We start from the raw sequence: 14,634 nt of genomic DNA on the forward strand, positions 1-14,634 counted from the left end.
TAATTTGGTAGGTATCCCCTAATGAAAACCTGTGCTTACTAGGAACAGCCTGGCACTCCAAAAGAGTATCTCAAGTACCCATTTGTTACCTAAACATTTATGAAAGGGAACTTGAAGCGAGAGGTATATGGAGGCTGCCACATTTATTTATTTTTAAACAATACCAGTTGCCTGGCATCCTGCTGATCTCTGGCTGCAGTATTGTCTGAATCACACACCTGAAACAAGCATGCAACCTAATCTTGTCAGATTTTTGTCACTGTTTACACCTCTGTTGGGGGGGGGGTTGTATTTTTTAGTACATTCCACCAATTGGGACCATTGTAATTACCAGGTATGCGACTCCTTAGGATCCTCGAAGCCCGAGCAGGATTGGGAATTTTTCCGCAAGCATTGCTGGTGATTGCAGTTTTTCTTGCAACCTGGATAATTTTTTTTTTCAAAATTTCCAATTCAGATTCAAATTCTATTGGTCTTTTTGGCCTATTGCACTATTAAAGGAATACTATCGATACCCAAGTGTTCTAAAATGACAATGTACAAATAATGTCTAAGTAGCTGTGTAAACATTTTCCTACTTTTCATGTTAAATATCAGAGGCAAAATCTGTAATTTATTGAGGGTAGGATTCAGCTATATTGGGACAAATCAATTGCAGAAGGGGTGTCTGCTTCAATGCACAGCCAGAGTTGCATTTCAGACTACAGAAAGCAAATATCAAACATATCAAACTCTGAAAGCAAAAACAGTATGAAAAAGCTGTGATAATTAGTTACCTTTCCTCTGCTCTCTTCAGACACTTCAGTCAGAAACACAGGACACAGGAGCTGCAGCTGTTGGGAGCTCTCTCTCTCTCTGTCACACACAGAGCTACACATAGAGTTAACTGATCAAGTGTGAGGGGAATTTCCCCTCTCCTCATGGCTCAGTCAGCCGTCATTTTTGGCGTCAGTAAAGTTTGAATGTATTTTGATATCAGTAAACAAAGAAGTTGCTACAAAAATGTATACACCAGTACTTAGCAGCACTTCCCAAACAATTCCTGTGTCAATTGAAAAAAATATGTGAATCGATAGTATTCCTTTAAACTTCCTATTGGTGGTGTATGTGTGCAGAAGAGAGATAACTGTTCCACCCCTTGATAAGTAGTAGCAGTAGGGTATTGTACTGTGCTAGCCGTCAGTAAAAGCAAGACATTTGTTTTAAATCAGGATGATACCATTTATTGGCTAACTAAAAATGAATAAGAATAAGAAAGCTTTCGGCCTTGCAGCTTTCGTCGTGCTAACATCCCTTGATAACTGAAACTTCCATGAACAGAAGGTGTCAGCATCTTTTGAACAGCTTACCACTTGAATATAAAGCATCCAGACCTGATAACTTGGGCATCTCTGTTTAGTCTGGTGTGTCTGACCATTTTCCTCTGGTGAAATGTGTAATGATATTCATAATATACTGTAAATTAAAAAGCTCTTCTTTTTAAGAGCGGGTTAAGGCAGGCAAACCCAAGGGATCTTATATGGCTGACAAAAGGCACAAATCAAAATATTGCACTGTGAAACACTAATGTGGCTCCTCAGCATTTAGCTAGCAGCAGGCTTCAGCTGACATAAACAAATACAGCCTAATCACAAATGTGATGATTAATGTCAGCAGTAAAGGAAAAAATCAACACACCTCTGGAAGAATTGCTTTAAAAAATGCAAGGGACAGAATGGATTTGCTAGCAGAACTACATAGAAGATCACGCTGTGTCTAAGCACTAATGAAATGCCTTGCCTGTAGTAATCTGAACTAAAATCTAGTACAAGAAAGTCTATTATATACTGAAAAATATACCTTTACACAATTTTTTTTTTATTTCTAAAGCCACTTATATTTTGTATTAATAAATACGCACATGTGTATGTGTTGGTGGCATTTTAGCAAATTATATGGAATGTACATATTATCAGTAGACTCACTAAGGGGTTCCTGAGTGGGGCCATGATAAGGGGTTTCACCAAGGCTGCCTCCTTTCCTCTCAATTCCAAAAATGGAATTAAGGAAGGTCCTGTTCCAATGGCCCTTATCCTGTTTCCTATTATCTTGTTAGTGTTAGTGTAGTGTTAGTGCATTACAGTGTGGTGTAGTGTTAGGGCAGTGCTGGGGCAGCAGGGGTTAGTGTAGTGTAGTATGTAGTGTAACTGGTGGGTGCAGCAAGGATTAGTGTAGCTTAGAGACATCTTGGAGGGGGAGGTCCATAAGACGCCCTTGCACTATAGACGCACCAGGTTCAGTTTAATCTGGAGGAGAAGGTGTCCTGCTAAGGGGAGCATGCAGCTTATCTGGAGATACTATAGCCGATGGCCATGGCTGTTGCATCTGGACAGTACTCTCATTACATGCATATTTGTGACAGGTTCTCTTTATTACCCAGTTGGAAAATGTTCCTAAGTCTGACGCACATACCAAATTGCAAATGAAAGCAGTACTATCCCTAAAATTCACACAGTTCACATGTAAGTTATTAAATTATACTAATACTAAGAATGTACTGCATTTTGCAATGAATTATAAAATACCTCTCCCATGAGTGCTCATGTGACCTTGCATGATCTTTTGGTAGCAGGAAGTATTGTGGGTACAGGCACAACACATCAGCCTCATTTAGTGGAGAATTCACTCAGTTTTGTATACAGGAAGGGAAGCCTAAAACGTCAATCAAGTCTATAGTCTTGAGCTCTATCACTTTAGCTTCCATAGCCATTTGTAAATAGCTATGAAGAAGGAGAATTTATGTAGTTAAAAGACATCATCTTTACAATATTTTTCTTTTTACCCCTCAATAATTTCTCTTGGCTAGCACAGAAAGATACAACCTCTTCTCCTCCTAAACTGTGTTAGCCAGTACCAGCATGCAAACAGGTTAGGTTAGTACACATTTTAAAATATGTCAGAGAATATTCAATCTGTAATGAAAAGCAAAAAATGTCTAAGAACTCCGACTCTACTACCGAGTGCCCTACACTTCAGCTGACCTGTCAAAACACATTCATTCTCGACTCCCCAAAGGGTACAGTTGCAATCGGCTGAAAATATTATTCTGGCATATGCAATTTATTGTATAATTTATTAATAAACAGTTGAAAATTACTCATTATCCCTGTTAACTTGTAATTGGATGAATGGAATCATTTTTTCAAACAAGTTTATACTTTAAATGCTTGATACTACTATAGTGTGTGTGTGTGTGTGTGTGTGTGTGTGTGTGTGTGTGTGTGTGTGTGTGTGTGTGTGTGTGTGTGTGTTCAGTAGCGGTGCATTGTGGGTAACCACAGTAACACACTTAAATCTGAATTATTGCAAGTACCTTTTGTTACAGAAGGCAACCCACACTAAGCATTACTTTTTTAGTAGAAGGGCTTTCCCTTCTCTTTAAGTCCCCTATACTTTATCCTTATGGGGTAAAAACCTCAAAATCTGAAGTGGTTTACTACTGTATATACATTATATGGATTCATTCTGCTTAAAATACTTTTGTTTTCGGTGATGGCTTAATTTTGATCTTTAGGAATTGTAAAGGTGTCTTCATTTAATGAGAGGGGGGTGGAGGGATGACTGTGGGTTGTCTAGCCTGGGACACCTACATGGCTAGAAGCAGCTCTTGCTATACCCATGATAATGTCTGCATTCCAGATTCAGCATCAGCAAATGTAATGATCCAGACTCTTCACCACTGGGAAACATTATCACCCACGTCTGCAAATGCACGGCAGTCCATGAAACCGTTTGTTCTTTCATTAATGAACCTTGTGGTCTATTAACCATTTAAAATCAGCTTATAAGCCCATACATCGCTACATTAACATGGAGAGACTAATACAAACCTCCTTTAATTACCTACTAGCCTTATAGGCGTTCAGCTGACACCAGATTAAACACTTGAATTTGCAGCCTCTGTAAAGTGAATGGACTTTAAAGAGCAGAGAGCAGCTGTTCACATTTAGCCAACACAAAACAAGGTCCCTTGATACTGTTAGTCATGGTGCCAATGAATGATTTTGCAGCGGACTGAAGACATTCATGATGTAGCTTGCACTTACTTTCATTCCACTTTGAAAAAAGGTGCACAGAGAAATGCTTCAAGCGGGTAACATGCTATTTTCTGGCATTTCCCATTCCATGGTGCTCTGCTGTATGCTTCCCTCTGGCTCAGATAAAGGATATTAGAGGCTGGGTCTCCTCATGGATCTGCAATTACAATATTTTAAAATATTAAAAATACTAATATAAGACTTTGCAGGTCAAATAAGAAAACAGTTTAAAGTAGACCTGAACTCTTGCATAGGACAAGAGGAAAACAGAGAGAAATGCACCCTGTATGTTTAGCCTGTCTAATTCCCCCTCATCTGTGTCTAATCACAAGTTGTAATTTGATCTATCCCTTGTGTCAGCTGACTGCCACAGCAGTTAAAGGGAACCTGAAGCGAGGACAATTATTTAAAATAAACACATGATGTAGATGCAAATGAATATTACATACTTACCTTGCCGTCAGTTCCTCTCAGAGGCTCACCATTTTCTTCTTACAGTGATCCCTTCCCGTTCTGACAATATTTTGTCAGAACTGAAATATACCAGTTGCTTTCAGTCATATATCAGCAGCTGTCAGTTGCAACTGAATGTGCAAGGTAATGTCCATGTTTTCCTATGGCTCAAGTGGGTGATATTACAGTTTAACAGTGTGCTGAACAGGAAGCTGTTATGGGGTAATGGCCATTTTCAAAATGGGGGGTGGAGAATTCTATTGATCACAGTGGACAAATGGGATGCAGGAGAGGAGAAAGAGATTGAGTAGTAGACTACACAGGAGGTAAGTATGACCTTTGTATGGTTATTTTTTATTTTCAGCTAAGCTTGTTTGCAAGCACAGGATGTTAACAATATGTCTGCTTCCATGAAAGCAGGAAGTAGAAACGCAGATCTATTTTAGGATTTGTATCAGCTGTAACAAAGAAATGTTTTTCTTTAAAGGTTATTGTGCTGTTGCGTATCTTTTTAAAGCAGAGGGGAAGTTCTGAGTGCAGGTTTGCTTTAATTAGGTTACAAAAAAAGAGATAGTAAATGAACAACTGTCTGATATTATGGAAATAACCAGACCTGTCAACCAAAAATAGTTCAATTGATCACTGTAAATTATAGTTCTAAAATCATTATTAATCACTAGGCCTAATGCCCGTTTAAAAACGGCTCTAGCTATCGCCGCCACATGCCAGCGCGCACCCGCCCGCCCGGCCGGACCCACAACTCAATAAGCCACATGTAGCTATACTAAAAAACCAAGCCTTGCTACTGTAATTAAGGTTTTACAGGGTTTTTTTTTATTGGCACTTATATGACTGCCTGTGCCTGTCAAAGCACAAATACTTTTTTTCTTTTATTATTAAGAATACATTTGTCAAAAAACAGGAGCTGGAAAGAAAACAGAATAAGTATGATATAAGCTGTAATTAGCTGGATTCAAATGAATGTGACATTTTTGTTAGCAGGCATCTTTATTGTGTTCAATACAAAAATATAAAGCTATAAACAAATGCTTCAACTTTTATTTAAAGGGTAGGTGGTTAGGGAAGGAAAGCATCACTTTCGAGAGTTGGAAGCAAGATGAGAAGTGTAACTTTACTAAAGTACTAAAAAGTAAAAAAAAAAGAAAAAAATGCAAGAGCAAAGCATTCAGACTTAGTATCACAATCTGAGTTTATGGTCAGATCATTAAAGGGTACCCAGCAGAGCTAACCACCTTCTGCTGTCACTGCTGTCCCACATAACACTAGCTTTCATAGGATGCCGTGGAATGTCCCTTCCTTCTCCCACCCTTCACCTATCTGGCAAGACCACCAATGGTTTCCTCTACTTAATGCCGAGTAATATGCTGTAAAATGCTGTAGAGGCTGTGTTGTGGCTATCTCTCCTGTGTTCCACTTGCAGGTCTCCTCTGTTCAGCTTCTCTTTCCCACGTGTCCTCCATCTCCTCTGGGTCTGCCACTGTCTCATCTGGGCCCTCTCTGTGGACCTTTCCTTCAGCCTCACTCTGGGTCCCATTGTAAATATGTTCCTCCAATGGAGGAGACTTGGTGACTGGAACACAGGAGAGGAAGGATTAGTCCAGCCTGCCCCACTGTGTATTACTCTGTGGGTGGATCACTGATGGCACCGTAGGACTGTCGGGGAGGGGCACACACTGCTGTGCACTGAGTAGTGTTATTTTCTTCTGTGGTTTTTCCTAAATTGTTTTGTTGGTCATAATTAATTCCTATGCATTTTAGCGTGTTCTTTTCATCCACGAAACTATTCAGACTTTTACATGCATTCTAACACACAGAAGCCCACAAGGGGAGTATTCACAAAAGGCCTGCAAAAATTGAGTGAAGGAAGCGCATATCATTTTAAATGGGGCATTACGCAAACTATGTACTGTAATGTATGTTAAGAGTTTGCGTAACTCGCATTGCACACACAACGCATGTGTTTCTTGTATAAAACATGTTATGCTATGAGCTTGATTCACTAACCAGCGCAAAGCCAGTTAGTGAGCCTTAATACCTAGTGGGCGCAAACCACGGAGTTAGGTTGTTTGCGCCCACACATTGCGCACTAATACCGGCGTGCACAGCGCGCCGGTAATAGTGCATGGTGCGACAATAACGTCGCACCCGCTGCCCTGTAAACAAAAACGGCGCCCCCAAGCGGTGCATTGATGTGCCGCTTCGGGAGCACCCGATGCACGTTTTCGGCTCTGTGCACGCTGCTATGCGCGATGTAGCTTTGCGCAAAGCTACTTTTGGGGCACTAAGTGGCTTTTCACTCCGGTTAGTGAATCAAGCCCTATATGTGTAACACACAATAGACAAGCAATATACACACTGTGTGTATAGTGCACACAATATTTTTTAAGGAGTTTAGGTAACGACTGATGAAATTTGTGTAAAGTAAATATTACCAAACTTTTGTGAAAGCACTTCAAAGCATGACGTTGTTTCTTGCCCAAAGAATTACACTATGGGGCATATTCACAAACTATATTATCACTCCCTGAGCACATCAATTCTAATTCATGCCCATTACGTAGCGCACATTGCGCACAAAGCAAAACTCATGTTACTAAGGCAACATATGTGCATTGCTTGTATACCGCACATTTCATCACTTGTGTAATACACGTTGCACTAGCTATTGGCACAGGTGCTATTTAACTTGCATAGGTGTGTGTAAAATTGCTGTTACACTACCAATGTGCATAAAAATGTGCATCACTGTGCAATAATGTGTCACACAATGCACAGCACATGTTGAAGGATAATATGAAGGTCTATGGATGTTCTCATATCTATGCAGATCACACAACATCTGTGGGTTACATCAAAAAAGAAGCGTTATGGTGTAATTCATGGATTTACATTATGCTATGCAAGTAAAAATGTATGCATATAAGTAGAAGTTTACACAAGTAAAGTCTTTTAACTAAAAATGCAATGCTCACTAACTATATAGTTCACAAAATAACTGGTTAAGAAGTAAATAACAGGTGCAGCGTATGTACTTGCTCATGCAATATGTGCTTGTGCTCCCGTTATTTTATGGGCTATTTAGTTGGTGGTTATTAGACTGTAGTTCTGTAAAATAACATGCAAAGATCCATGCTTTACAGCATGATACTGCTTTGTGAATCAACCACAGTGTTAATGAGCCCTTAACAAATACTGTATTTTTTGGACTATAAGACTCACTTTTTCTCCCCTGAAAATGGGTAATAAAAGTCACTGCGTCTTATAGTCCAAATGCAGGGAGTTCCTCACTTGTGTACGCCTGCCAATACGTGCCTCCAACCCATCGCAATGTCGGGAACTCCCTGTACTGTGCCCATGAAGAGGACACAGGGAGACAAGCGGAGGACACAGGGGGACATCAAGGGGCAAACAGGACACAAGAAGGGACACATGGGGGACACAAGGGGTACAAGGGGATATGAGGTACAAAGGGGGCATAATCCACAAGATGCCCCTTCACCATGGATGCACCAGGTTAAGTATATATATTTTTTCCCCTGGCTTTTGTCCTCTAAACCTAGGTGCGTCTTATGGTCAGGAGCGTCTTATAGTCCGAAAAATACGGTAAATAAAAAAAATAATGAAATGAACTGCTATGCATTCCTTTTAAACGCAACCTCTTGCAACTGACAGCACAACACTTCCATCTTTAAAGTACACAATCTCGCTTCACATAATTAGCACAGGAAAAAAATGCTTTGTAATCATATCTTTGCTTATGACATTACTGACAATATGAATTATTTACTACCTTGACTTCCTGGGTTTTGGAACATTCTGTATAATGGATTCCTGATTCTGTACCTGTATAGTACAGTATATTTTATTTTTAACACTGCATCACTATGATATAATTACCACTGCTATGGGTGCAATTTATAACACCAGAAAGCTATTTTTATTCATCTCCTTCAAACCCCATCATAACAGATTTCAGTGTGAATTAATGCTGACCATACACTATGGTTAAATCACACATTCTCAAACTATTTTTATAAATTAAAAAGAAGAAAAACAAAGATGAATACAGTCTAACAAAGGTGACAGGTAAGTAAAAATAAGGCAACATTCAAGGGCACTCATAAAAAAACCCTTTCTTTATAACATGCGTAATTAGTAGCTTATGGAAACTCAGCCTTAAAGAACTTTAGTGAATTCAAAATACAGCTCAAATATAACATTTTAAGAGGAGTTGTCTACACAGATGCACTGAAATTATCCAATGGACTATGTGGAGAGGTTACTCACTGTACATTCTAGCTTACTGAGCAAAGCAGCTTGGGTTCTACCAACCAGCATGTCACTAGGAGCAAAAGTGTACGAATGGAGAGACTATTCGGTTTCCCCCCAGGTTCAAATGCTGAACCTGACCCCAAAACATAATGTCCTGATATTCAGCCCTACCCCTTTGAAAATCACACATTTTCAAACCTACAAACACCACATCTATTTAATGATATATTACACTAGTGGACCTAAGCCCGTTCAAAAACAGGCTCTAGGTCTGTGTTTCTGGACACGCCACCCGCCGCACGAACGAACGTCACCTGCCGCCGCACGCGACCGCCGCACACCCGCAACTACAATGCAGACACTGCACAATCAGAATATTTCAGTCTGCAATCACAGAAATAAGAGACAAAAACCGGGAAAAAATAGATCGGGACAACTAGTCTAATGTTTTTATAGTCTAATGTATGATTTCTGAGTCTGTCTGCTTGGAGGAAGTGAAAGGGACGGTTATCCAGGGATTATCCCCTTACTTCCTGCTCTTAATATGGGTGTCAATGAGCACAGGAAGTGAGGTAAAATCTCCCCAGCACGTCATTTTTATGTACAGAACTGCTTTACCCAATAGACCCATCTTTGTATTTTCACTATGAAGACTGGTATTACTTATACCATTACGATAAAGAAACACTTGCATACATCTGTTTATGACATAAACTTCCTTTTTATTCTGTATCAGTTTACAGTTTAAAAATAATGGTCAGTTAAGTCTGCCATATTCACCTAGGTTAAGTTCCTATGAAAAATCCCAAGTCTACAATGAAAAACGTCTGTGTATAGGTTGCTTAATGAACTGTTAAGCGACTACAAAGCAACACAAGAGAAAGGAAAATGCTCCAGCCAAACTTTACTCCATGGAAAAGCATTTCCACAAATGTATTTTTTATTATCTTGCATTATTGCATTTGCTGTGCTGTTAAAAGAAAAATCCAATTGATGTTCTTTTAAGTGCCACATTTACCCATTAAACCTCAGCATGGAAGGGTTAAAACAATACATGAGGCGTTTACTGGAAAGCAGGTTAAAGCAGACCATTCCTCAAGGGATACTTGGCAGCCTCAGGTTTCATGCAGAGGGCGCCCTAATGCATAATGAATAGAAGAAATATACAATATGTACATTGTACTCTCCGACACAAAATAACAGAGGGGGAGAAGTGATGGGGTTTAATGGACATATTTCATTTTCAAAACACGGCCTCGCTTAACAGAACAAAAACCTACAGGCTGTATAAACAGTATTGTTTGTAGCATATACAGATTTAATGTCATGTAATAAACAAAGGTGGCAAACATATTATAAGTAGGATATTTTTAACGAGCTATTGTTAAAATTAAGTGCAAACCGTTCCCCTGCCTATCAAGGTATATTCTTTTAAAGGACAGCTGAAGTGAGAGGGATATGGAGGCTGCCATGTTTATTTCCTTTTAAAGGGGAACTGAAGAGAGAGCTATATGGAGGCTATTATGTTTATTTCCTTTTAATCAATACCAGTTGCCTGGCAGCCCTGCTGGTCTATTTCTCTGCAGTAGTATCTGAATAAAACCAGAAACAAGCATGCAGCTAGTCTTGTCAGATCAGACTTTAAAGTCTGAACCACTGATCTGCTGAATGCTTGTTCAGGGGCTATGGTTAATAGTATTAGAGGCAGAGGATCAGCAGGGCTGCCAGGCAACTGGTATTGCTTAAAAAGAAATAAACAGGACAGCCTCCATATACCCCTCTCTTCAGTTCCCCTTTAAGCAATACCAGTTGCCTGGCTATTCTGCTGATCCTCTGCCTCTAATACTTTTATCCTTAGACCCTGAACAAGCATGCAGCAGATCAGGTGTTTCTGACATTGGCCTCGATTCACTAAGGTTATCTCCTGTCTTTAATAATGTTTCTAGAGTTATCACCATGGTTATAAGGCATGTAGTATTCAGGAAACATTTTACCTCAGGCAAACCTAAAGTTAACTCTTCTGTCTTTAAGTTAACTCTTCAATCCTTAAAATAACTCCAGAATTCTAAAGTTAAAGACAGGCTGTTAATTAACTGTGTGTGAAAATAACTACAGAGGAGGTAACTTAACTACAGAGGAGGTAACTTAAGGAATGAAGAGAGAACATAACTCTCTCACTGTGTGGTGGCATGTTTTCTCTTGCCTTATTATCTCCAGCATGATCATAGTGAATTGAGGCCATCTTTATTTCAGCTCAGTTTGGAATTCAGCATTCAAATAAATCACAGACCTCATAATTACAGATCACACATACTATATATACTGGTATGTACTATAGATACTTTACTTTGTACTGTTTAAATAGATTGAACAGTAGTGAATAAAGAGCGTTCAGGTTATGGTTTTCCCTGTGGTTTCATTAATATATATGATACACTACTGCTGAATTTCACAAAGATGTGCTTATTAACATGCCAATGGTACACATGATGAGCCGAGGCAATTTGTTGTGACAAATACTCAGGCCTGACTGTTGCATAATTTTTGTACTCCCACTGGCAGGCAGACATTCCAGGATCATGGTGATGTTAAATAAACATTAAGTCTGATCTACTAAACTGCAGAGCATTAAATATTAATACCATAAACCTGACAAATTTCAGGTGTGCAATCATACATGCCATTCCCTGCTCTTGCCTTATAGCACAGCTGGTACAGCAGCAATGTGAAGGAATCCTTTCTCTTCACCAGAGCTGGAGCTTTCATGGGAGCAAATTGGGCAATTGCTAGAGCCCCAGAGCTGGCTGGCATGCCTCTCAGGTCTCCCCAAAGGTAAAAGTGGTCCCCAGGGGTCCTGTTTCAATGCAGAGTACTCGCAGTGAAGCCCACTCGCCTTTCCTGCCGCCACACTCCCTTATTGGGGGGGTGCAAAGGAGCCATCTACTGTGGTTTTTGGGTGGGGCTGTTAGTAAGGGGAGGGACTCATGTTGATTTTTGTTAAGGAACCTACAACTGGCCCCACACTTCACTGCTGGCCAACTCAATATTTTCATTTTTTTTTTTAGTTCAGGATTGTGTTTTCAATACATATTTTGTGGAATATATAAGTGTTTGTATTGCACATAGTAGCACTCAAACATTTGTTGAATTATCATGTACTAGTTGACCTAAGCCCGTTTAAAAAATGGGCTCTAGGTCTTTCACACCACCGCCACCACTGCAAGTCGGTGCGCATGCGCACGCACCCGTCCACCCGCGCACATGCCCGGCTCCCTGGCCCCATCCTCCTGTCCTAACGGCTGTCCATGCTGCACATGCGCAGTAGTGCAAACATATGGACACACGGACAGGATGACTTAGGTTTTATTATATAGGATTACCTGGCTTGTTGGGTTTGCAAAACTGACTGCCTGTGCCAATTTTAGTTGCAGCTTGCCCATCAAAACATCAGTTTTGTTTGGACTTCTCCCGATGCACATGCTCATCATGCACAGGTGGGAAGGTGCACACGGTAGATTTCACTGTGAGCACAATGATCTCCAGCAGATTCAATCATGATCAAATCTACTAGAGATTGATGTCACAAAGTACTGGTCTGATCATAATATCCATTAATTTCTGGCTGAAATCGATCAAAGCAATAGATCGAACATGCTGGAAAGATTTCTCCTAAAAAGGGCTTGGTTGGGTGCGTGGAGGTAGTGGCGTTTGATTTCCCAATGACTGGCATGGGCTGATTTCCCAATGACCAGGCTGGTCTCCCTCATATGTAATGTGGTCAGTGCTTAAAGAGAAACTCCAACCAAGAATTGAACTTTTTCCCAATCAGTAGCTGATACCCCATTTTACATGAGAAAGACAATGATTTTCACAAACAGACCATCAGGGGGCGCTGTGTGACTGATTTTGTGCTGAAACCCCTCCCACAAGAGGCTCTGAATACCGCGGTACTGCTGGCAAACTGCCACAATGTAACAATGTTCAGAGACAGGAAATAGCTGTTATTAGCTGTCTGTAACAGACAGAGCAGCTAGAAACAGCTAAATAACCTGCCCACAGTAACAATGTCACCATGTAATAAATGTCAGAATGTTAATCTGGGAGAGGAAAGATTTTACAATGAGCAAACACTGACTAAATCATTTATACATAATTATGGTAAAAAATGAAGCACTTTTTTTACTACATTATTTTCACTGGAGTTCCTCTTTAAAGAGAAACTGGAAATAGCAAAATGACTAAAATTGCTTTTTTTTTTTTTTTTTTTTTTTTTTTTACAATATACCTTTATGAATTCATTAGTCAATATTAGCTCATTGTAAAATCTTTCCTCACTTTGATCTCAATTCTGAAATTTATCACAGTTGGCGGCATCTTTAGTCTTGTCAGGTACAGCTTTGTGTAATGTTTGGTAACTGAGAGATCGAAAGCCAATAAAAATAATACCTGGTTTCCTAGAATGCTCTAGAGAATTCTGCATATCTAAACAGCCTAGACTAGACATCACTAGGAGGATGGTGCTACATAGCAATATACAGCAACATATAGATATGCAAAGTATTTCTGATGCCGAATCCAGAAAAATTTAAGTAAAAGTGGGTCTCCAGAATAATTTACTACGTTCTACTATATGTCACTACAATACCTCTTTAACCTCAGCTGCCCACTAGCATGCCTCCTCCAGTGTCCCGTCATGACTGTGTCCCGTGACCTGACAACATCTACGAGCTCACTTACTAAGTTGCCATCGGGTCTTGGGGTAAAGGCACCCAGAGTGGTGATGAAGAGAAGACATGGGAAACTGGAGAAGGTGCACCAGTAAACAGGTAAACTTAAAGAACAACTTTGGCAAAAAGCGGGAAAAAAAATAAAGGAATACATTGCAAAGAGAGAAGTCAAAAAAATAGCAAGAAGTTTTGAATCAGGATGATACCAGTTGAAAAATAGAAAAGGGATCAAGAAATGATTGATATTCACCTTGTAATTTGTTCATATTGTTTGATTCACAATCAGCACCAACTGCCATCATCTGTAACCACACCCACTAACAATGGGATAGGCTAAAAAGTTGTTTTATATAGATATGCACAGAGGGAGATACTGGTTGCTTGGCAGTTGGAAACAGCTGTTATTCCCCACAATGCAACAAGGCTCACAGACAGGAAACTGCCAGGACCATGGTCTTGACATCACGCTGTGGGAGGGGATTCACCACAATATGAGTCATACAGACACCCCTGATGATCTGTTGGAGAAAAGGTAAAGATTTCTCATGGGAAAAGGGGGTATCAACTACTGGTCAAGATGATGTTCAATCCTTGGTTAGAGTTCCTCTTTAAAGAGAGTCTGAAGCCTTAGAAATTACCTCTTTTTATTTCAAAATGCTCTTCAGCCTTAAAGGGAACCTAAACTGAGAAGGATATGGATTTTTACTCTTAAAATAATACCAGTTGCCTGACTCTCCTGCTGATCCTGTGTCTTTAACACTTTTAGCCACAGCCCCTCAACAAGCATGCAGATCAGGTGCTCTGACTGAAGTCAGACTGGATTAGCTGCATGCTTGTTTCAGGTGTGTGATTCAGCCATTACTGCAGCCAAAGAGATCAGCAGGACAGCCAAGCAACTGGTATTGTGTAAAAGGAAACATCCATATCTCTATGTTAAGGTTCCCTTTAAGAGCAAAGATGATTAGCCGCATCCCCGCGGCAGTATGAGGTCTTTTTCCCCCTAAATCACAGGGCAAAACTCTACAACTTTCAAAGTTCAGATTTTGCTGCCCGGGGGAGGCAGAGCTATTCTCCGCCTCTCCCCA

The 14,634-nt window shown here is 40.0% G+C and overlaps 1 protein-coding gene across 3 annotated transcripts in view; it reads right to left on the minus strand.

The window, feature by feature from the left end:
* The window catches only part of OTUD7A (OTU deubiquitinase 7A), a 259,837-nt gene that overhangs the window by 145,689 nt on the left and 99,514 nt on the right, over positions 1-14,634 (minus strand). For all 3 annotated transcript variants that reach the window (XM_068272540.1, XM_068272542.1, XM_068272541.1), the window contains exon 3: positions 4,086-4,233. The gene's annotated coding sequence lies outside the window, so the exon portion shown is untranslated. The remainder of the gene's footprint in view (positions 1-4,085; positions 4,234-14,634) is intronic.

Source organism: Hyperolius riggenbachi, chromosome 3, assembly GCF_040937935.1.
Source record: "Hyperolius riggenbachi isolate aHypRig1 chromosome 3, aHypRig1.pri, whole genome shotgun sequence".
Lineage (NCBI taxonomy): Eukaryota > Metazoa > Chordata > Amphibia > Anura > Hyperoliidae > Hyperolius > Hyperolius riggenbachi.